The sequence below is a fragment of the Erpetoichthys calabaricus genome, chromosome 8, assembly GCF_900747795.2.
Source record: "Erpetoichthys calabaricus chromosome 8, fErpCal1.3, whole genome shotgun sequence".
NCBI lineage: Eukaryota > Metazoa > Chordata > Cladistia > Polypteriformes > Polypteridae > Erpetoichthys > Erpetoichthys calabaricus.
The window spans coordinates 168,193,130-168,217,298 of NC_041401.2; the positions used below are offsets into that span (position 1 = coordinate 168,193,130).

The 24,169-nt window shown below is 41.3% G+C and overlaps 1 protein-coding gene across 1 annotated transcript in view; it reads left to right on the plus strand.

Moving 5' to 3' along the window:
* The first annotated feature begins 859 nt into the window (after nucleotides 1-859).
* Nucleotides 860-24,169, plus strand: part of nmur3 (neuromedin U receptor 3) — a 94,376-nt gene continuing 71,066 nt past the window's right edge. The window contains exon 1 of the mRNA XM_028808280.2: nucleotides 860-1,132. The gene's annotated coding sequence lies outside the window, so the exon portion shown is untranslated. The remainder of the gene's footprint in view (nucleotides 1,133-24,169) is intronic.

A 24,169-nucleotide genomic window follows, 5' to 3' on the forward strand; every position in this document is an offset into this window, starting at 1 on the left:
CGAATTTATTGGCTCCCTGATATTTTTAAATAAATCCCTTGCATAGCTTTATTTAACTTGACCTTCATTTTGCAAAATCCTCAACGCAGAGACAAAAAATATAATCCGCAGGGTAGGGAAAATCTGACCGTATTTGTCAATAAGGACAACTTTTTCAAAAAGTATTCTTTGGACGGGCTTCATATTTACCGTCTTCACAGAGCAACATTCTGACAGACTGATAGATTTGGCACCTCGTCCGGGATTACGATTGGCACAGACCTTGCGCCCAATACCTGACAGATTTACTTCCATTAAGTTGTGCTGAAGCGTGTTAAGAAATAAAACGGAAAAAGAAGATACAGTTAGCGCTGAAGGTAGGGATGGAGCTTCAAACGAGTGTTGTGGTGCCTTTACAATCTGGACTGCGGTTTTATTGGTTACTGAGCACAAATCGCAGAACCAATGAAAGGCGCTACATGAAGTTCATCAGCATGAAAGACTTGACTTATTCTTGAAGGAAAATACAACCTTTCCTTTTTGCTTTGCCTGCTTTAAGTTAAAATATATTTAACATAAAAAATTACAGATTAAAGGTTAATATCGAAAATATTTTTAAAAATGCATTCCACATAAGCCTCTCCTGTTTTTCAACGACATCAGTGCGACACCCACCGTTCATTGCAAAGTGCCGAATTGTATTTAGATATTTATTAAATGTTGACGCGTTGTATCCAACATCGTCTGCACTCCATTTGTTGCTAGTATACGTAATATTTCGGAGAAATTGACCCTGTTTTTGCGAGCATATGAAAACAAGGGAGCTTTGCGAGGGAGGGCGGGTTTCAAATCTTGTGAAGACGAGAGGCGGTTGCCAGCCGTCACTTTGTCTTCGCACGCGTGTGCCATCTCCACGCCGGATTTGGGTTGCGGGAGTTGATTGGCGTCACAACGGTGTCACGAGCCGCGTGAAGTGAAAAGACGCATGCAGAGCGGGACCGCGCTCACCTCACCCACCGGCGACGCGCCGCTTCTTAGCAATCCATCCACTCCTGGTAGCATCTCTGCTGAAAGTTTTGGGGTGAGTGGGACAGACGAATTTGCCAAGCATTTGTGGACTGGCGCTAGAGGGGGTCTGGGAGTTTGGCCACAGGTAAGGTGAACTGTACGTTTTCTGAGTTCGGTGGTGATGAGAAACTAGCTGAATCTCTGTCTCTGTACTTAAATGCCGATATATCCACATATGGCATTAAAATAAGACCAAGTGTTTTATTCTTTATTGCAGTGCCAGCATTAATATATTATTTGTATCCTATTGATGTGTTAACATGTTGTATTTTTAACTGAATATTTGTTTTATTGTTGAACAAGATTATACTTTTTGCTGCTAAATATCTGTGAAAAGGCGTTATTTCATGTATTATTAAATTCTGATTTCAACTGTTTCCTAAGCTATGACATGAGGCTTAAAAGAAATTTCGCCATACCAAAGAACACTCGAGTGCCCTTTCGTTTGTGCATTTCTGTAAGCAAAGCTTTTTTGTTTTTTTAATTTTTTTGCTAAATCAATCTGAAAACAGTTAGGAAGGTACGTGTTTACAGAGTCTTACAAATCCCGTCGTGAAACAATGGTGAAAAGCAAAGTGCTAGATAGAAATGTACTGTTTCTGCAGCACTTTCTATGCAATATGTGTCATAATACACTTTGTGAATAGGAACATACTGTACTAGTAAGTTTAGGGAGATTTTGCCAAGAGAGGAGAAATACGGCAGAACGGAGAAGAGGCAACGACATGGAGGAGAAAGGACAATGACATTGGAACAGAACTTTGGGTTTTCCGGGCGCAGACGCTTAAAAGCTAATAGGGTTCTTTTGGGGGGGTTTGGGACTCAGGAGTTTGGGGGTGAGATGGGGGTGTGAGCAATAAGCAGAAAATGGGGTGAGATGGGGGTGTGAGCAATAAGCAGAAAATGGGGTGAGATGGGGGTGTGAGCAATAAGCAGAAAATGGGGTGAGATGGGAGTGTGAGCAATAAGCAGAAAATGCCCCTTTCTCGGCAAACGATAGAAACGGGAAAACAATGACATCGCGTAACAAGACCAAAAACCGAAGTATTTATCACGTCTTTCATATAAATCAGTCACTATAGAATTATTAAGTCAAGTTTTATTAAACAAATAAATGAGACAGATAGTCAGTGTGTCAATTATTCATTCAGTAGGTGAATTCATTAATCTTGTCAGTAATGATATTGGGAATCTATCTATCTATCTATCTATCTATCTATCTATCTATCTATCTATCTATCTATCTATCTATCTATCTATCTATCTATCTATCTATCTATTGGTGAGTTCATTAATCTTGCCACAAACGGCACAGCACTGGTATAGCTCTCTATTATATAGTGTCTTTCTCATCTACAATTGGGACCCCTGTACTTTCTGCACACTTTTTTGTGTTATTGATTTAATTTTAGATGGGTAAATTTGCCATTGTTGCCCAATAATGTACACTGAGTAAGCTATAATGATCAACCGAAAGCTTTCTTTCAGAAATGTTGGTAAATTTATTAAAAATCAATGCTTATATTATATTATATTTTATATATAAATTCTTTCAAATATATAATCAATAAGAGCCTTTGTTGTAGCAGCACAAATTGTGGTCAAGTATTTATCAAGTTTTTCACATTATTCAGTCACTCTAGGATTATTCAGTCAATTTATTAAACAACAAATAAATTAGACAGACAGGCAGTCAAACAGTGTGTCAATTATTCATTCAGTCAGTAAATCAATCTTGCCAGTAATGATACTGGGAATCTATCTATCTATCTATCTATCTATCTATCTATCTATCTATCTATCTATCTATCTATCTATCTATCTATCTATCTATCTATCTATCTATCTATCTGCAGTATCTCATATAGTGCCTTTCCTATCCGTGTCTCTATCTACAGCTTATATAGTGCTTTTCCTATCTATCTATCTATCTATCTATCTATCTATCTATCTATCTATCTATCTATCTATCTATCTATCTATCTATCTATCTATCTATCTACAGTATCTCATATAGTGCCTTTCCTATCTGTGTCTCTATCTACAGCTTATATAGTGCTTTTCCTATCTATCTATCTATCTATCTATCTATCTATCTATCTATCTATCTATCTATCTATCTATCTATCTATCTATCTATCACTTATATAGTGCCTTTCCTATCTGTGTCTCTATCTACAGCTTATATAGTGCCTTTCCTATGTATCTATCTATCTATCACTTATATAGTGCCTTTCCTATCTGTGTCTCTATCTACAGCTTATATAGTGCCTTTCCTATCTATCTATCTATCTATCTATCTATCTATCTATCTATCTATCTATCTATCTATCTATCTATCTATCTATCTATCTATCTATCTATCACTTATATAGTGCCTTTCCTATCTGTGTCTCTATCTCTCACTTATATAGTGCCTTTCTTATCTAAGTCTACCTATTATATAGTGCCTTTCATATCTATCTATCTATCTATCTATCTATCTATCTATCTATCTATCTATCTATCTATCTATCTATCTATCTATCTATCTATCTATCTATCTATCTGAAGGTGGCAGTTTACCATACAATCTAAAGGAGTTTGAGGAGTTTTGCCAGGTAGAATGAAATAAACTGCCCAAATCCATGTGTGCCAAGCTTATAGAGACTTACCCCTGAACACTTGAAGCTAGAATTGCTGTCAAAGAACTTCTACAAATTCCTGAATTAAGGGTCTTAAGACTTATATGAATAAGAGATTTCAGTTTTTGATTTTTAATAAATTTGCAAACCTTTCTGAAAACATGCTTTTACTCTTTTTGATTATGGGGTGTTGAGTGAGGATTGATGGTGACAATAGCAAATTTATCTATTAAAAATTTAATTTACAGCACAATCAAATGTACAGAAAGAGAAGAGGTCTGAATACTTTTTGAATGCAGTGTATCTATTTAATTACGTATGGATCCAGCTGCATAACTAGAATTCGATGAACCCTAGTGCAAAAACAAAAACAAGAAAGAAAAGAAAATTTCCCCCTATGTGAAATTAAATGAAATCAAATTTAAAAGGGCCAACCTGAATGACATAAATCAAGCTACTTAAAAAGGTAATGGTATTTAAGTTTTATGGAGTTGTGAGAAAGATACTATATCACTATTAACTTGTCATTCTGACGTCAAATACTCAAGCACATTAATCCAAAGAGTCTTGAAAAACAACAATCATGCAGACCCCCCCCAACTCCATGGGCCTCAATGCAACTGCCCCCCCCCCCCCACTCTGCTTATAGTAACATCATTCTGCCTATCTATTGCTATTGATTAATTTCAGAATTTTTATATTTTTGATATATTTAAATATTCTTTACCAGTAACGGCACACTGCATGATAACGTACACTGAACACATTTGACTTGAGTATTCCTAGTTTTCAACCTCTTTCTCTGTACGTTTAGCATTCATTTGCTCAGAGGTTCATGTGCTTGCTGTTTCCTGAGCAGCTCTTCTTTTCTCCACCCTAGCGGCCCACTACTTCTCTTCTTCTGTCAGCATCTTTTCACGTTAAAACTGATTAAGTCAGTGTTTGTGTTGCAATTACTTGGTACTTTTTTTTTTAATTTTTCATTTAAGCTGGCTCTTAAGTCTTCAATCTGCCTCAAGAATGATTTAAGATATGAAGAGGGAGGGGAAGTGACGATGAAGGTGGTAGTGATGAGAACGGCACCCGTACACATGCGCCACATGGCCGCCCTGCTGGCTGCTGCTGAGAGTTGATTCTACAATAAAATACAATAAAAAGAGGAATAACCTTGGAGGTCAGTCATCACCTGGAAAGTGGACAGTAGAGGTCACGTAGTATATGTGTACCAAATTTCAGGTCACTGGGTCAAACGGTTTGCAAGCTACAGGTGATTTAAAATCCTGGACAGGGAAACTAGCAGGCATGGTAGTGTATTATATATAAAGATCATTACTTTTAGGAATTTAAACAAAATATAAGTTGTCAGAAAAACAACCATAAGACATCCAGAAGGTTTGGGGCAGCCACCCGTATAATTGTTCCCGGCTGCAAAACTGATTAATAATAAAGACATGTTCATTCAACTGAGTCCAAAACAGAACTGACTCTCAGGAGACAAGATGGCAGCTTTAAAGGCCAGCAGCGGAAGTGATGTCATCAATACCGGAACTGGAAGTGACATCATTGGCTGCCCCAGAGCTGGGCGGGATTTCCCTAGAATGGTCTGCAAAAGATCGAGAGGGAAAATTAGTGCACTTCACCACCCCCTGGTCTGGCATGGCATGGAATCACATATATTTAAGCTCTTTAGCTGTCTCCTAAACACACGTGTGTGACAATGTCTGTTAACATGGACAAAATATTATTAATTACTTAAAAAAATAATTTATTGTTTTTCTGCATACCATTAAAAAAGTGTTTTATTTGTTGTCTGTCAGCACACTTATTTATCAAAGAGCTGATTGTAAGTGTATTTCTCATTGATTTGAAAGGCAGCTTAGCTACGCACCCACAGCATCAGATTTGTCAGCACTTGAACTCCCAGATGGCAGAAAGCAACTGTTCGAGAGAATTTATTTCATTTGTAGCAAGACAGCAGCTTCAAGGGCATTGTTTGTTTTCCCATTGTGTTTGAAGTATTTAAGAGGAATGGAAACTAATGCTTAAAAAAATGACTTTACTACAAATTGAAATTGGCAGCAATTTCATTTTCTGGTTTCCTTACTAAAAATAAGATCATAAGGTAAAAACATGACAATTAGATAACATAAAGAACAACTTTAAAATCATCAGTAAAAGAGAACTATATTCAACTCTGAGGACATTTCCATCATGTACCAAACCTAAATCTGTCTTAGCCTCCTTAGCATTTTGTTTACCCCCAGAAAAATGAGACAAAAATTTGATTTTTATTTAACAAGAAAAGTGTTATTATGTATAACATAAACATGTAAGTACTTAAACGTCAACATAAATTCTGTAGGAAAAGTGTCTAATGTTCGCTGCTGTACTGATGCAGATTTAGCATGCGTCCTTTGTGTGATGTGGTTTGAAGCAGTCACAGCCTGATGTCACAATCGGGACAGTAAAAGCCTGCTTCTTTGCACACTTTCCTTATTATTTTTTATGTTACTTGAGCATGAGAAGGTAGAAGGTCAGGGCATGATCTGCACAATCGATGCACCCATTGTGTTTTTGTGGGCAACCACAGCACAAGGCTTAGCAACTTTTACATTTCCCCTGACAGAAACACTGACGGTTACTGCATTGAGAACAGTACTTAGGAGGATGACGTCTTTCTTGTCCTTCTCATTTTGCCTTTTTTGCCATGAAACTATTTGCACCACGCTGAAGCTTCATAGGATCGAATTCACTAGGCATAACACGGCTGTTAAGTGGTACAGTGCCATATGCGTCAGTTTCACTATCTGTGTCAACGTCTGATGACTCATTTATATTGTCATCACTGTCACTTAATTCAACTAATGGTTCAGTTTCAGTTTGTTCTATAACTGGCTTTACAGCTTCTCATTGACAGACCACTGTGTCTTTGTGAAAGGCTCTGTCCCACTCACTAATATTGATGTGTTACATTAGAGTGGCAAAACACACATAAATATGCACCACTTTTTGCAACATAATATTACAGTAGTTCATCTACTACATGACAGCAGAATACTGTTGTAGACGCCACATGGGCTGGACAGGCATCCAGTCCAGAAAAGGGGATGGTTCCTTACCCAGACGACCAGACGGGGGGTGGGGGGTTTTTTGCGCCGAACATGGAGATGGACATCCTGGCCGGAAGGAAGGGAGCAACGATCAGCCCACTAAAAAAGAGAAGATATGGCTGGGGTTTTTTTTACTTCCCCAACATGCTAGATAGCATCAGCCCTGGATATTGGTGCCCAGTGGAAAGCCAGCAGGGCATATAGGGAGATGTAGTCCGGCAGAGCAGCCCTGCTGGGGTCACTGGTGCCACCAGAGGGTGCTGCAGGCTGCAGAGAGACTAGCTCCCTAATGTAATGGACTTCCATATGACCTGGAAGTACTTCCATCGGGCAGTGGCCCTGGCACCGGAAGTGCTCCCAGGTCATTTATAAAGGAACTGCACTCCCTTCGCCAGGTGAATCGGAGTTGGGAGGAAGAAGGACAACACTCAACTGGAGGAGGGCAGTGTGGTGGTGAGAGAAATTATGAGGAAAAATTGAATTGTGGAGAGAGAAACCTGTGTTTTTGTGGTTTTTGTTACTTGTTTGAGGAGTCTGGTTAATAAAGCAACCTTTATTTGAAACCAGGACTATGCTTGTTTGTTCATGTCAGGGGTTGGAGCTTGCTGATGCCCCATTTTCCATCACATTATCCAGTATTATTCAGGCTTAAGACTGGCAAGCCAATAATTAAATATCATCCTGAATCTGACTCTGGGCTAACAGTAATTATGTACAATTCCGAGCCCAAGTTTAAATACTGAATAGTTTCAGCCATTTATATTTTTAGGAAACATGTTGAAGCATGGACCATGGTCAATGGCTTTGGGTATTCAATATAGCACACTGTCTGTTTTTAGAAGGTCCAAATCTAAAAAATATCATCTGATTTTTAGATTACTAAGACCAACAATGGAAAAACAACTTGGGCAGAATTGTTTGTTAATAGATCACCCATTGTTCATCTTCTTCTACTTGCACTTTAGATGCAGTGATGTGCAAAAGGACTAGTGTGCAACTGAATTCTCACTTTGCATAAATATTACAGAAAATGAAGTTTCAGCACAAGCAAAACCCATGCCATTGACACATATAGTTTCATCTCATCTGCAACCTTTTTCTCTATCAGCAAAAGCATTGGAAAATAGAAAGAACTTCGACAGGCGCTTCTCTGTGTTATCCTTAGCTGGGGTGTGTGGCTGCCAGTGAGCCTGGTGACCAGCAGGAATGACCACAAGTAGTCACCAAAGAGTGTTGAGGCACCAACTAGGTAACCTAGTTTAATGTAAAAGGGAAAGAATAAGTAGTATATGATTAGCATAATAAACAAAGTTGGCCAGAAATGGCCCAAGGTTGAAAATCTCCATCAGGAGCAAGGTAGCGTTTATGTAAGAGTTCTGTCCTCTTTGAAGATCTTGTCAAAATGTGATGTCATATTCCAGGAGCTGTCAGCTTTTACGGGGTCTGACCGGAAGGAGCGGGGTCTGTTCTATGCATTGTTGACAAGATTTGTTGACCTTCCTGGACAGCTTGTTGGAACTGTGGGCAAAATAGAAGACACAATTAGGGCATTTATGCTCTGTCCTCTTTGAAGATCTCATCAGAATGAGACGCCACATTCTGGGAGCCGTCAGCTTTTATGGTGCCCTACCAGAGGTGGAGGGGCCTGTTGACCTCCCTGGATTGTTTCTCAGAACTCTGGGCACAATAGAAGACACAGTTTTGTGGTTGTGCCCCCTCTCATCCTGGCTGGATATTGCTTACCATAACAGAGCCAGGAATATGATCCCTTGATGTACATGCATTAAAGCTAGAATCAGTACACAAGGCAGATGAGAGTGCATGGAGCCACAGGCAAGAAGCCATTCAAGATCAGGGTGCTGAAGAATAAACTTTAGAGAGTAATATTCCAATTATTACAACCCTCAAAACCTCACTTTAGTGAGTTTTACACTTCACAATTGCAAGATTGCATGCAGAACATTTTTTTAGAGGCAATGTTTCTAATCTGTAGAGAAAATGAAAACTATGCCCTTTTTCATCACTATTTAGGAAGAAGTACTAAGTGGAAATCCGAGTTCAACATAAATTTCCCCACTACATGTCTTCCTGTATAGTTCCTTGTAGAAGAAGTCAAAACTGCTTCCAACAACACATGTCTAGGAGCAACAACTAATGGCCAGATGTTGTTCATTTCTCTATGTACTTTGCTAACTTGCTTAATCTTTGTCAGAGTTTCAGGTATAGCAGGGCCCCATCATGTACTCTCTCACGATTAAAACATTCAGAGTTGCTAATTAGCATATTTTTGGAAAGTAGGTGTAGAAGAAAAATGTTCTCCTCAGCACCATGTATCTTGTGTGTTTAGTAAATTAGAAGTTTATAACAACTATTTTGTAACTTGCCAGTGAGAGACGCTTGGCTTATGAACTAACAAAAATATGTTATTCCAGGGTTCAGGAAAAATAGTGTCCACATGAATAAAATTTAAGCTGTTTCTTGTTTTTTCCTTTCTCAGAGTGAATGTTTCAGGGACAAGGTCACAAGGCTGCAGAAAGTACATGTAGTTTATGCAAGGCGTCTCTCCTGTGCTTAGCTTTGAGAACACAGATAATGCTTAGCTCAACAGACATATTGTTTAACTCTACTTAGATGATAAGGATGTTTTTCTGTCTTATTAATCACGAGATGCTGAATTATAAAAAAACCCTCCTAACTTTTATTCGGGGTTCAAATTGAGCTTTGCGGCAATAAGTTATGCTCTTTGAATCTCTACTTACTGTGACTCCGAATGAATAATAAAAAGAACTAAAGAAATATTATCTGCCTGCTGTCAGTGTGCCTTTTTCGTCCACATAGGAAATTCCATCCAAACTCATCAAAAATCAGACTGGAATCCATCTCTTGTCAGGCGTAAATGCTATATGCTACACCACAATGCCAATGTCACGATCATGTGCTATCTGTATTTGTCAATTGAAAACAATGTGCTTCTGTCATGACCTTCAAAGAATGTAAATGCCAGCCTAAAACAGCACCTTAAATTATTGTCATCTGGAATTTTACCTTCAGCCATGCAGATGGAAAGCCGATGTGACTAAGAAATGTCTCTGACTAAGGTTTGACTGGATGAGTTGTCCCCATTTGAAACTAACTTCAGAAGTAACAAAAACAAGGCAATATATTGAATTTTCAACTCGATATGTAATAAAAACCAATATGCAAAAGTCAATATCACATTTTATTTTCCACAACTTCTTCTAAATGTTAAATAAAATCCTCAAAGTGTCCAGTGCTCATTTTAAGAGTGTCTACATCAAAGCTCCACCAGTGTTGCCTAGAGGGGATGAACATGAAAAAAAAAATCAAGGATTGCAAGAGGACGAGTTTAGAACTTGAAGGATTAATACTGCTGCTGGCAAATGGTTTGGTTTTCCAATGCAGTACAGCATCTAAAGATAAAACATGCTGCTGCATATGAAAAGGCCATCCAGGAACGTGCAGCGCACGACAGAAAATGCCGAAACCAGTCCCTGCTAAGTAAAGTTCATAAAATACTCTTACTTTGTAAGCAGTCAAAAAAAATGCACTAATCAGTAATTCACATCACACAAGACGTGAGACGTCCATGCAGCTCGTAAGGGCTCGTTTATACACATCATGGCTGCCTCACATTCCCAGTAATCATTTGACTCGTCCTCTGAGCAGGTTCTTTGAAATTAACGTGATGCGTGTGCGAGTTGCAGTACCAGCAAAAAGTCAGGGGGTGCAGTGTGATAAAAGTCAGAACGTGACGTTAGAGTCTCTGTTTACTATCTACATGCGACAGAAAGCCACTTTGCAGATCCTACAGCATCGATGTGCCTGCTTCGATGTTTGATGAATGGCTTGATGTGGTGAAGCAAAATGCCGACATACGTACAAATGCATTCGTGGTGCTTTTATATTGAAGCATCGCATATTCCCCAGCGTATTGACGCTATAGATTTTAAAAGTCTCACATACCATATTCTGTGCTGTCTTTTTTTTTTTTTTTTTTTTTTGCACCTTCACAACAGCATCAGAATGTACAGCAGCATATTTAAGCCACAGAGATAAAAAATTAAGGGCGTGGTGAAATGGTGTATTTTGGGATTAAAGTGGAAATTTCGGCTTTAATCTCGAAATGTCCACTTTCACCTTGTAGTTTATTTTATCATTAAAGTAGGCCGTCATAAAAGTCACCTTAAAACCGACCCAGTTGTTAATCGCTACCTGCTTCAGCGGCTTCCTCCTGACCTGACAGCAGCCACACAGAACACATTGCATTTATGATATTCCTGGTCTCTGCATATTTAGAATCCTTAGATTTGTACTTGATATCACTTTCATGATGAAATGCATTAAAGTGTGTATGTTACATTTTTCAGATAATTCATTAACTTTGTTTAAATAATGAATACTGTTAATAATTGCACACATGGCGGCGGCACGGTGGCGTAGGTGTAGCGCTGCTGTCTCGCAGGGAGTCACATCCCTGGTGTTCCCTGTCTGGAGTTTGCATGTTTTCCTGGTTGGTTTCCACAGTGGGCTCCTGGTTTGGGGATTTCATGATGCTAAAATGACGATGAGCTGATTCCAGGGATTGTTTCTGCCTTGCTGGAATGGGCCCATCCCTGGGTTGATGGATGTAATCATTAAACATCCTTTTCAGAGATATTGTGGCAAGGTGTATTCCGAATTTAATGGATGTTTCAGGCAATTCACAACAGAGGGAAGCCAGACCTGTTCTCACCATGAGACATAGCTACTGTAGACTTCCGGTCTGAGTGAACGCTGGCGGGACTGGTTGCCGCTGCTCGCCGGTAACTAGACTATGTGATTTTGTGGGTATTTGTTTGTTTTTTTTGCCATTTTGTTGACATCTCTGCGTGGCTGTATATGCTGTGTATGCATTTAGCTTCATCCTAACCTCCGTTTCGTTTGAAACTTACCGGCTTATTCTCTGGACGTCTGAGCTGCCTCTGGCCTCCTCACCTACAATGTGGACTGGTAGGATAATCGCCTGGTTAATGCTTGTTTGGAGTCTTCTGTTGCTCGTTATCCATCCTGCGACTGGCCTCCTCCAGTATCCAGCTGCTGAGCTTCGACTGCGTCTTCTCCAGTCTGTGCCGCTGCTGTCAGTGCTGTATTTCGACCCGGACGTCATACTTCTCCCTCGTCGGAGATACATCCACCGTGGGTCTCGTCGGAGATTCCGAACGGACGTCTCAAAAGGAATGAACTATTTTTGGTCTGATTTTCGGCACCCTCCACACAACACAGATAGGAACGTTGATCATAGCGTGTTGGCCAGCTTAGCTAGGTCGACTAACACCACTGTCAAATGCGACAGCAACATTGTCAGCTTTGGTCTACTAAACATCCGCTCACTCACGAGCAAGGGACATCTCATTCAGGATCTCCTCATTGACCGTAAGTTTGACTTTTTCTGTTTAACTGAGACTTGGCAACAACCTCAAGACTTTTCACAACTTAATGAATGCACCCCCCCGGGGTTTGTTTACACTTGTCAATCCCGTGCCTCTGGCCGTGGAGGAGGTGTCGCGATTATTTATCGCGAGGAGTGGAAAGTCCTGCCGTTGTCTGCTCCTGCTGTTAGCTCTTTTGAATCGACTGTGTGTCAACTGTCTGGCCCAGTTCCTACCATTATTGCAACTGTCTACCGTCCTCCTAAGTCAAACAACAATTTTTTGAACGATCTTGTTACCTTCCTTACTCATTTATCTGTAATTACCCCAAATATAATTCTGCTGGGGGATTTTAATGTACATCTGGACAATATCAATATCCCTCTCACTAGAGACTTTTTATCTTGCCTGGAGAGTTTTGGATACCAGCAGCACACTGATGTTCCTACTCATTGTAAAGGACATATCTTGGACCTGATCTGCTGCTCTGGTGTTGTTCCTTTTGATCTCACAGCAGATGAACTCACTATAACCGACCATTTTCTTCTTTCATTCAATGCCAAACTTACCTTTTCTGTTCCTAAGCTTCCACGTCTCATAGCCTTTCGCAACATTAAGAATATTAACTTGAATTTGCTGTTTTCTAGAATCGATTCCCAAATGGACTTTTATAATTTATCCACTCCCATAGAACTGGTCTCATATTATAACACCTGTCTTAATGATATTCTTAATTCTCTGGCTCCGCTAAAAACCCGTTCTGTTTCTTTTTCTTTTTCTGCCCCTTGGTTTACGCCTGAACTTCGGCTTCTGAAAGCTAAGGGCAGGCAACTTGAAAGGTTGTTTAAAAAATCCGGACTGTTTGTCCACAAAGAGATGTATAAAAAATCATCTTCTCTATTATAAGGATTGTATAGCTCAAACCAAGTCTAATTATTACACTCAGTTAATTACTCGTAATACAGGTAACACCAAGACTTTGTTTTCTTTACTTAATAATGTTACACAACCTCCAGACTCTTTACCATCTCACCTTTACTCAACTGCTTTCTGTAATTCTCTTATGTCTTTTTTCAACGAGAAAATCCAAAAGATACATCAGCACCTTGGTCCAGATTCTCTCTATATTCCTTCTGAACTACACTCGCCTATTCACTTTTTCTCTTCTTTCCAGCTTCCCACTTCCTCTGAAATTTCAGATCTCATCTGCAAATCCAAGTCATCTACTTGTCAGCTGGACCCCCTGCCTACAGTTCTGGTTAAAGTCTGCCTCCCCTCTCTAGTCCCTCTCATTTCTGCCATCATTCACTCTTCTCTCACTACTGGTATTATTCCCTCATCTTTTAAAACTGCTGCTATAACCCCAATATTAAAAAAACCTGGTGCTGATCCTACTAATTTCAATAACTTTCGCCCCATTTCTAACTTGCCCTTTATCTCCAAAATTCTTGAAAAAATAGTAGCTATCCAACTTCACACCCATTTATCTCATAATAATCTATATGAAAAGTTCCAGTCTGGTTTTCGCCCCCTTCATAGTACAGAAACGGCACTTGTTAAAATTACTAATGACCTCCTTATGGCTGCTGACTCCGGTCTAATCACTATTCTCATCCTCCTTGATCTGAGTGCGGCCTTTGATACTATTTGTCATACCACTCTCCTTAATAGATTATCTCTGATTGGCATTACCCACACTCCACTTGATTGGTTTAGATCCTACCTCTTAGGCCGCACTCAGTTCATACAACTTAAAACCTTCACATCCAAACCCACCGCTGTTACCTCTGGTGTGCCCCAGGGCTCTGTCCTGGGGCCTCTTCTTTTTATTATTTACCTTCTTCCCCTTGGCAATATGTTTCGCAAATATAACATTAATTTTCACTGTTATGCTGATGACACCCAGCTCTACCTTGCTGGTAATCCCACCTCCTCTTTTCCACCACCCTCGCTTATTGACTGCATTGCTGAAATTAAATCCTGGTTTTCTTCGAATTTTCTTAAATTAAACAGTGACAAAACTGAGGTTCTCCTCATTGGTTCAAAATCTTCATTATCCAAAACCAATAATCTTTCTCTTATTATTGATGACTTTGTTGTTTCCCCATCATCTCAGGTCAAGAGTCTGGGTGTCATCCTCGACAGTACTCTATCCTTCCAATCTCACATTAATAACATCACCCGGTCTGCTTACTTCCACCTACGTAATATTAATCGTATTCGCCCCTCCCTCACTCCTCACACCACTGCCATTCTTGTTCATAGTCTTGTCACTTCTCGGCTGGACTACTGCAATTCACTCCTCTTTGGTCTCCCGAATAAATCTCTTCATAAGCTTCAGTTAGTCCAGAATTCTGCAGCATGTATCATCACTCAAATCCCATCTATTCACCATATTACTCCGGTCTTGCAGCAGCTTCATTGGCTCCCGATTAAGTTTCGTATTGATTTTAAGATTCTACTATTAACATTTAAGGCCATCCATAACCTCGCCCCTCCATATCTGTCTGACCTTCTTCATGTTGCCATTCCATCCCGTAACCTTAGATCCTCTTCCTCCACCCATCTGACTGTTCCTCCCGCCCGTCTAACCACCATGGGGAGCAGAGCTTTCAGCCGTTCTGCTCCCAAGCTCTGGAATTCATTGCCTGCGGATCTCCGAAATATCAAATCATATTCATCCTTCAAATGTAAACTTAAAACGCATCTGTTTAAAATGGCTTTTTCTTTTTCCTCCTGATTATAATGGTTTTGTTTGGTTTTAATTTCTAGATTTTCTGATGTTTTAAGTTTTTTATAATTGTGTCTTTTATTTAATTATTTATCTATTTATTTATTTATTGTTGTTCGGTGTCCTTGAGTTCCCTGAAAGGCGCCTTGTATAAATAAAATGTATTATTATTATTATTATTATTATTATATCTTGCAGTATAAAGTATAAACAGTAAAAATATTACGTAGCAGTAGCGTCCACTGGAGCATGCGTTGTGTCGCGTGAAGTATAAACCCAGCCTAAAGCCTACTTTTCATTTGACGCATTCGCTCTCGGCAGTGAGGTTGCGCAACGGAAATGATGTAAGACTTGGAGGCATGCCCCCCGAGCGCGACTGTTTATGCCAATCATCTGTCGATTTCACATGCTTTCCACTACTGTAGTGTAACAAACAGGAATGAAAACAAACTGCATGTTTTTTTTCCCCCCAGTGTTTGTGTATTAACTAACCCAGCCACAGGGGATGCAAAAACTAGTGTGTTTCTTTGTTTCCTGGTCCCAAGCCCGGATAAATGGGAAAGGCTACGTCAGGAAGGGCATCCAGTGTAAAATTTTGCCATATTAATATGCGGACAACAATACAAATTTCCATACCGGATCGGTTGAGCCCCGGGTTAGCAACGATCGCCACCAGTACTGTTAGTCAACAGGGTGCTGGCGGAAATTAGGCTACTGTTGGCTGAAGAAGAAGAAGAAGAAGGAGAATGGAGGGAGACGTGTCCAGAGGCAGGAGGAGAGGAGGAAGGTAAACAGAGTGGAAATGAGGGTAGGAACTTTGAATGTTGGCAGTATGACTAGTAAGGGGAGAGAGTTAGCCGATATGATGGAGAGAAGGAAGGTTGATATATTGTGTGTGCAAGAGACTAAATGGAAGGGGAGTAAGGCCAGGTGGATCAGAGGATTCAAACTGTTCTGTCATGGTGTGGATAGGAGGAGAAATGGAGTAGGGGTTATTCTGAAGGAACAGTATGTCAAGAGTGTTCTGGAGGTGAAAAGAATGTCAGACAGAGTAATGATTATGAAGCTGGAAATTGGAGGTGTGATAGTGAATGTTGTTAGTGCATATGCCCCGCAAGTTGGGTGTGCAATGGATGAGAAAGAAGATTTTTGGAGTGAGTTGAATGAAGTGATGAACAGTGTACCCAAGGGACAGAAAGTGATGATTGGAGCGGATTTCAATGGACATGTTGGTGAAGGGAACAGAGGAGACGAGGAGGTGATGGGTAGGTATGGTGTCAAGGAGAGGAATGAAGGTCAGAGGATAGTGGATTTTGCCAAAAGAATGGACATGGCTGTGGTGAATATGTATTTTAAGAAGAGGGAGGAACATAGGGTGATGTACAAGAGTGGAGGAAGATGCACACAGGTAGATTATATCCTATGTAGAAGAGTCAATCAGAATGAGATTGAAGACTGCAAAGTAGTGGCAGGGGAAAGTGTAGTTAAGCAGCATAGGGTGGTGGTCTGTGGGATGATATTGGAGATGAAGAAGAGGAAGAGAGTGAGGGCAGAGCCAAGGATCAAATGGTGGAAGTTGAAAAAGGAAGAGTGCAAGGTTGAGTTTAGGGAGGAGGTGAGACAGGCACTGGGTGGTAGTGAAGAATTACCAGACAGTTGGGAAACTACAGCAGATGTAGTAAGGGTGACAGCAAGAAGGGTGCTTGGCGTGACATCTGGACAGAGGAAGGAGGAAAAGGAAACCTGGTGGCGGAATAAGGAAATACAGGAGAGTATACAGAGGAAGAGAATGGCAAACAAGAAGTGGGATAGTCAGAGAGATGCAGAAAGTAGACAAAAGTACAAGGAGATAAGGTGCAAAGTGAAGAGAGAGGTGGCGAAGGCTAAGGAAAAGACTTATGATGAGTTGTATGAGAGGTTGGACACTAAGGAGTGAGAAAAGGACCTGTACCGATTGGCTAGACAGAGGAACCGAGCTGGGAAAGATGTGCAGCAGGTTAGGGTAATAAAGGATAAAGATGGAAACGTACTCACAAACGAGGAAAGTGTGTTCAGCAGATGGAAAGAGTACTTTGAGAGGCTGATGAATGAAGAGAACGAGAGAGAGAAGAGATTGGATGATGTGGAAATAGTGAATCAGGAAGTGCAATGGATTAGCAAGGAGGAAGTACGGACAGCTATGAAGAAGACTGAAAAATGGAAAGGCTGTTGGTCCAGATGACATAGCTATAGAAGCATGGAGGTGTTTAGGAGAGATGGCAGTGGAGTTTTAACCAGATTGTTTAATGGAATCTTGTAAAGTGAGAGGATGCCTGAGGAGTGGAGAAGAAGTGTACTGGTGCCGATATTTAAGAATAAGGGGGATGTGCAGAACTGTAGTAACTACAGGGGATAAAATTGATGAACCACAGAATGAAGTTATGGGAAAGAGTAGTGGAAGCTAGTTTAAGAAGTGAGGTTATGATTAGTGAGCAGCAGTATGGTTTCATGCCAAGAAAGAGCACCACAGATGCAATGTTTGCTCTGAGGATGTTGATGGAGAAGTTTAGAGAAGGCCAGAAGGAGTTGCATTGCGTCTTTGTGGACCTGGAGAAAGCATATGACAGGGTGCTTCAAGAGGAGTTGTGGTATTGTATGAGGAAGTCGGGAATGGCAGAGAAGTATGTAAGAGTTCTACAGGATATGTACGAGGGAAGTGTGACAGTGGTGAGGTCTGTGGTAGGAGTGACGGATGCATTCACCGTGGAGGTGGGATTATATCAGGGATCGTCTCTGAGCCCTTTCTTATTTGCAATGGTTATGGAAAGATTCACAGACGAGATTAGACAGGAGTCCCCGTGGACTATGATGTTTGCTGATGACTTTGTGATCTGTAGCGATAGTAGGGAGCAGGTTGAGGAGACCATGGAGAGTTGGACATATGCTCTAGAGAGGAGAGGAATGAAGGTCAGTAGGAACAAAACAGAATACATGTGTGTAAATGAGAGGGAGGTCAGTGGAATGGTGAGGATGCAAGGAGTAGAGTTGATGAAGGTGGATGAGTTTAAATACTTGGGCTCAACAGTACAGAGTAATGGGGATTGTGGAAGAGAGGTGAAAAAGAGAATGCAGGCAGGGTGGAGAAGGATGCTAAGGATAGAGCTGCCAGGGAAGAAAAAAAGAGGCCTAACAGAAGGTTTATGGATGTGGTGAGAGAGGACATGCAGGTGATGGGTGTAACAGAACAAGATGCAGAGGACAGAAAGATATGGAAGAAGATGATCTGCTGTGGCAACCCCTAACGCGAGCAGCCGAAAGAAGAAGAAGAAAGTGTTTGTGTATTAACTATAGAGTTAAGAGAATTACCAGCTATTTAATTTTTATTGTGAGTTTATATTTTTGTATAGCAGGGGAGTTAACATTCCTAATGACATTGATAAAGTCTGTCTTGAATGATGTCAAGTTACAGTGCTGTGTTGATTCATCTCCTTTAGTATTCTGTTTTGTCCTTGCACACTTAATTGCTGTACTTTGTGCCTTGCCGCATTAAGAATTTGCAATTTGCTGCCATTCAATGTTTAACTTCTCAAATTGTATGCGTCAATGATCAAACCTACATGTATATACAGAGTTAAAAAAATGAAACTATTCTAAAAGATTACCAAATACCTATACACCGTTTTTTGCCATGTTTATCTTTAGTTATAAATTACCTTTCTAGCAAGCATTCATTTCACATTTTAAACACAGTGTGTTGCAGCATTTGGGATATGATATTGCTTCATAATTCATGAGCATTGCATGCCTTTATGGATTAAATGTAAATTATTTTATTACTGGTTCTGTTCATTGTTAGGTTTGTTTTGTAGTTCTGTTTCAAGAATTGTTGATAACTTTTTCATAACTGTTTTTAACTTGATCTTTCAAAAGCACTGTGTTGTATTTTACTCATCGTTTGTTGTACTTTAACCATTCTGTTTCACTGATTTGTTAGACCACACAAACTGTACAAATAAATCTCACCCAACTGAAGAAATAGATTTCTTTATTTTCAGAAAATAAGCAATGAAAGGATTTACATATGATGTCACCTTTTGACTGGAGAACCATTAGAAATGATGTAAATAAAAAATGTAAAATATACATACAGTGGTGTGAAAAACTATTTGCCCCCTTCCTGATTTCTTATTCTTTTGCATGTTTGTCACACAAAATGTTTCTGATCATCAAACACATTTAACCATTAGTCAAATATAACACAAGTAAACACAAAATGCAGTTTTTAAATGATGGTGTTTATTATTTAGGGAGAAAAAAAATCCAAACCTACATGACCCTGTGTGAAAAAGTAATTGCCCCCTTGTTAAAAAATAACCTAACTGTGGTGTATCACACCTGAGTTCAATTTCTGTAGCCACCCCCAGGCCTGATTACTGCCACACCTGTTTCAATCAAGAAATCACTTAAATAGGAGCTGCCTGACACAGAGAAGTAGACCAAAAGCACCTCAAAAGCTAGACATCATGCCAAGATCCAAAGAAATTCAGGAACAAATGAGAACAGAAGTAATTGAGATCTATCAGTCTGGTAAAGGTTATAAAGCCATTTCTAAAGCTTTGGGACTCCAGCGAACCACAGTGAGAGCCATTATCCACAAATGGCAAAAACATGGAACAGTGGTGAACCTTCCCAGGAGTGGCCGGCCGACCAAAATTACCCCAAGAGCGCAGAGACGACTCATCCGAGAGGTCACAAAAGACCACAGGACAATGTCTAAAGAACTGCAGGCCTCACTTGCCTCAATTAAGGTCAGTGTTCACGACTCCACCATAAGAAAGAGACTGGGCAAAAACGGCCTGCATGGCAGATTTTCAAGATGCAAACCACTGTTAAGCAAAAAGAACATTAGGGCTCGTCTCAATTTTGCTAAGAAACATCTCAGTGATTGCCAAGACTTTTGGAAAAATACCTTGTGGACTGATGAGTCAAAAGTTGAACTTTTTGGAAGGCAAATGTCCCGTTACATCTGGCGTAAAAGGAACACAGCATTTCAGAAAAAGAACATCATACCAACAGTAAAATATGGTGGTGGTAGTGTGATGGTCTGGGGTTGTTTTGCTGCTTCAGGACCTGGAAGACTTGCTGTGATAGATGGAACCATGAATTCTACTGTCTACCAAAAAATCCTGAAGGAGAATGTCCGGCCATCTGTTCGTCAACTCAAGCTGAAGCGATCTTGGGTGCTGCAACAGGACAATGACCCAAAACACACCAGCAAATCCACCTCTGAATGGCCGAAGAAAAACAAAATGAAGACTTTGGAGTGGCCTAGTCAAAGTCCTGACCTGAATCCAATTGAGATGCTATGGCATGACCTTAAAATGGCGGTTCATGCTAGAAAACCCTCAAATAAAGCTGAATTACAACAATTTTGCAAAGATGAGTGGGCCAAAATTCCTCCAGAGTGCTGTAAAAGACTCATTGCAAGTTATCGCAAACGCTTGATTGCAGTTATTGCTGCTAAGGGTGGCCCAACCAGTTATTAGGTTCAGGGGGCAATTACTTTTTCACACAGGGCCATGTAGGTTTGGATTTTTTTTTTCTCCCTAAATAATAAAAACCACCATTTACAAACTGCATTTTGTGTTTACTTGTGTTATATTTGACTAATGGTTAAATGTGTTTGATGATCAGAAACATTTTGTGTGACAAACATGCAAAAGAATAAGAAATCAGGAAGGGGGCAAATAGTTTTTCACACCACTGTATGTGCATGTAGTATAATGTGTGATTTGTGGGCTAATAAATGAAGTGATCCTTATATAAAATAGGCAAATGGAGAGAGATAGAGAGAGAGCGCCATATTTAATGACTGCTTGTCACCGATGCCAGCAAGGCATTCAATACATGCAACGGAAACTCAAAAATAAGTAACAGGAGATGGGAAACAAAAACGGTTGGAGAAACATGTTAGTTCAGATGAGGTGCAGCTATTCATGACATTGTTAAATTAAAAAAAAAAGTTTAATTTCCTAATATTTCATGTTATTATTGTGAAAAAACATACAGGTTTTGGACTCCATATAAAAATGTGCATATACATGTGTATATGGTGCTGACCTTTAATCTTTAAGGTGCTCACATTGAGGTATATTGAATTTCACATTTTGGTTCAAAATAATTGCTGTATCAGTTAAAGTCCTTATCACTCAGCCTTAATAACAAACTGGCTCCCCTACTCATTTTAGCACCTGCCAACTGTCAGTCTTTTTACCTTAAAGTGATGAGCAGACCAAGGCAAGGGCGAAACACATGTCGTGTACTCTTTTATGTTATTTGGCCGATACTGTATAACATATCTATGCTTGCCGACTGACCGACCAACCACAAGCGTTACCTGGTAGGTAGACTCCCAAATCAGATTTTGATTCAGACCTAAGAATGGAATACTCCGATCTTCACCCTGTCAAATAATATCTTATATATATACTCTATATTGTCACACATGTGCACTTAGGAGGCAGCCAACAAGCCCTAAGGTGAGTAATATTACAAGAGATGAAGGGTTGATTGTGTGTACTAATGCCTTTCTCTCTATCAACAGAATCAAAGAAGAAAATCCCTAACACACCCACAATACTTCCGATTCCCCAAAATGGCTACTATCCAACGATCCCATCTCTGAATTCCATTGGCAACGTCACTTCCGGCTCCCACTTATGATGTCACTTCCGGCTCCCGCGCATGACGTCACTTCTGCCCCTCCATGATGATGTCACTTCCGGCTCTCAGTAATGACGTCACTTCTGTCTGACTGCTTTTGATATCACTTTCTGTCTAGATCATTTCCTGCCACCATTTTCTATATAAACTCCATGTAACCATTACTTTATTGTCAAATCCTGTTGTTTTTTGGCCCATTGTTGCTATTTTTTTCATTGTGTCCAGTGGACATTATACAGGGTCATTCCCCAACTTTTCTTGGAGTTTTCCCAGCGTCTTTATTTTATTTATATATATATATATATATATATATATATATATATATATATATATATATATATATATATATATATATATATATATATATATATATATACATATATATACTGTATATATATATATATATATATATATATATATATATATATATATATAGATAGATAGATAGATATCCATCCATCCATCCATTGTCTCCCGCTTATCCGAGGTCGGGTCGCAGGGGCAGCAGCTTGAGCAGAGATGCCCAGACTTCCCTCTCCCCGGCCACTTCTTCTGGCTCTTCCGGGAGAATCCCAAGGCGTTCCCAGGCCAGTCGAGAGACATAGTCCCTCCAGCGTGTCCTGGGTCTTCCCCGGGGCCTCCTCCCGGTTGGACGTGCCCGGAACACCTCACCAGGGAGGCGTCCAGGAGGCATCCTGATCAGATGCCCGAGCCACCTCATCTGACTCCTCTCGATGCGGAGGAGCAGCGGCTCTACTCTGAGCCCCTCCCGGATGACTGAGCTTCTCACCCTATCTTTAAGGGAAAGCCCAGACACCCTGCGGAGGAAACTCATTTCAGCCGCTTGTATTCGCGATCTCGTTCTTTCGGTCACTACCCATAGCTCCTGACCATAGGTGAGGGTAGGAACATAGATCGACTGGTAAATTGAGAGCTTCGCCTTGCGGCTCAGCTCCTTTTTCAGCACGACAGACCGATGCAACGCCCGCATTACTGCGGATGCCGCACCGATCCGCCTGTCGATCTCACGCTCCATTCTTCCCTCACTCGTGAACAAGACCCCGAGATACTTGAACTCCTCCGCTTGGGGCAGGATCTCGCTACCAACCCTGAGAGGGCACTCCACCCTTTTCCGGCTGAGGACCATGGTCTCAGATTTGGAGGTGCTGATTCTCATCCCAGCCGCTTCACACTCGGCTGCGAACCGATCCAGAGAGAACTGAAGATCACGGCCTGATGAAGCAAACAGGACAACATCATCTGCAAAAAGCAGTGACCCAATCCTGAGCCCACCAAACCGGACCCCCTCAACACCCTGGCTGCGCCTAGAAATTCTGTCCATAAAAGTTATGAACAGAATCGGTGACAAAGGGCAGCCCTGGCGGAGTCCAACTCTCACTGGAAACGGGTTCGACTTACTGCCGGCAATGCGGACCAAGCTCTGGCACCGATCGTACAGGGACCGAACAGCCCTTATCAGGGGGGCCGGTACCCCATACTCTCGGAGTACCCCCCACAGGATTCCCCGAGGGACACGGTTGAATGCCTTTTCTAAGTCCACAAAACACATGTAGACTGGTTGGGCAAACTCCCATGCACCCTCCAGGACCCTGCTAAGGGTATAGAGCTGGTCCACTGTTCCGCGACCAGGACGAAAACCACACTGTTCCTCCTGAATCCGAGGCTCGACTATCGACAGACCCTCCTCTCCAGGACCCCTGAATAGACTTTTCCAGGGAGGCTGAGGAGTGTGATCCCTCTGTAGTTGGAACACACCCTCCGATCCCCCTTCTTAAAGAGGGGGACCACCACCCCGGTCTGCCAATGCAGAGGCACTGTCCCTGATGACCATGCGATGTTGCAGAGGCGTGTCAGCCAAGACAGTCCTACAACATCCAGAGCCTTGATGAACTCCGGGTGTATCTCATCCACCCCCGGGGCCCTGCCACCAAGGAGTTTTTTGACCACCTCGGTGACCTCAGTCCCAGAGATGGGGGAGCCCACCTCTGAGTCCCCAGGCTCTGCTTCCTCATTGGAAGGCATGTTAATGGGATTGAGGAGGTCTTCAAAGTATTCCCCCCACCGACCCACAACGTCCCGAGTCGAGGTCAGCAGCGCACCATCCCCACCATATACAGTGTTGACACTGCACTGCTTCCCCTTCCTGAGACGCCGGATGGTGGACCAGAATCTCCTCGAAGCCGTCCGAAAGTCATTCTCCATGGCCTCCCCAAACTCCTCCCACGCCCGAGTTTTTGCCTCAGCAACCACCAAAGCCGCATTCAGCTTGGCCTGCCGGTACCTATCAGCTGCCTCCGGGGTCCCACAGGACAAAAGGGTCCTGTAGGACTCCTTCTTCAGCTTGACGGCATCCTTCATCGCCGGTGTCCACCAGCGGGTTCGGGGATTGCCGCCACGACAGGCACTGACCACCTTACGGCCACAGCTCCGGTCAGCTGCCTCAACAATAGAGGCACGGAACATGGCCCATTCGGACTCAATGTCCCCCACCTCCCTCGGGATGTG